Consider the following 1253-nt stretch of genomic DNA (forward strand, 5'->3'; position numbering starts at 1 on the left):
ATATTTAAGTTTTTTAACACACTCGGCAATATGTTTTTTAAATTTTATTTTTATTTCTATTTGCTGTTTTACCAACCAAAGTACTGGTCTCATTTATGGGACTGATGTTTGCAAAGCGACTTCATTCATGTGCAAAGCAGTAATTTGCTTATTGGCTTTCCTGCCAAAATTGTGATGAGAAAATTATAGAACAGCTCTGTTTTTGTCTTGTACACTCTGAGCTGCAGCCAGGGGATAATTAAAGTGTAAAACAGAAGGCAGCGTGTGTTTTTAGAGCTAAAGGACGTTTCACACAGGATGCAAACTATTGCACTTTAATACTTCTGTCTGCTTCAGACCACGCAGGTTAGCAGCGCGTGTGAACAGCTCAGGTGTCATTAGGCAAGCTGACATACATTTTATTTATATTGTTAATCCACCAGGTTAAATTATCAAAAAATATAAAACTAAACAATAACAATTATGAGTAAGATTAACATTTTTATTATTGAGCTTTCTATGGGCTCAAATTCCAGCCATAAATATTTTACGCGTGTAAAAAAAAGATTTGTATTTTTTAAAAATAATAATAATCACAAGTTACAAAACATTTTCACGATGTTCTGTTTACATACACAAATCCAAAAACTATGCACTAATTTCGTCCTAGATTTTCCTCCTCTCATCTGATTGGTCAATGTCATGTCAATCACAAATTACGGATCCAATCAGAAAACAGATGGGCTTGGCTGTAGACGCCCCATTGAGAGGAGAGCGTCCGCCAAGTCCAACCGGCAGCGTCCAATCACGTTAAAAGTTACAACTGTTGTCCTTGGTGCCTGTTTGTTTCCCAAATATATCACAGTGTGTGTGAATGACAGGGATTAACTTCAAACACTTTGCAGAACGGTGCTTTAAGAAGTTCAGCCCATTTCCTTGTTAGATGACCAGATCGGACGCTCTGACGACCAGTCCGCTCAACGAGGCGCCAAGCCCATCTGCTTTCTGATTGGATCCTTAATTTGTGATTGACATGACATTGACCAATCAGCTGAGAGGAGGAAGTCCAGGCCACAACTCATACACATAGGCCCTATTTACACGGACACGATGGGGGAAATGTAGTTTTTTCGTATGTTAATTAGAGGAAAAGATTTGCGTTGACTCGGACGCATTTTGGGTTTACATTCATCCGGAGGATTCCCCCCCCGCCCTCCCGAATCCGCTGTAGTTACCATGCCAGGTCATTAGATGGCGCTGTGAATTTTGTACCT

At 39.6% G+C, this 1253-nt stretch overlaps 1 protein-coding gene across 1 annotated transcript in view; it reads right to left on the bottom strand.

The window, feature by feature from the left end:
* Positions 1-1253, bottom strand: part of LOC119426788 (collagen alpha-1(XVIII) chain-like) — a 28595-nt gene that overhangs the window by 22555 nt on the left and 4787 nt on the right. The window lies entirely within an intron of this gene.

The sequence above is a fragment of the Nematolebias whitei genome, chromosome 20, assembly GCF_014905685.2.
Source record: "Nematolebias whitei isolate Nwh7 chromosome 20, NemWhi1, whole genome shotgun sequence".
NCBI lineage: Eukaryota > Metazoa > Chordata > Actinopteri > Cyprinodontiformes > Rivulidae > Nematolebias > Nematolebias whitei.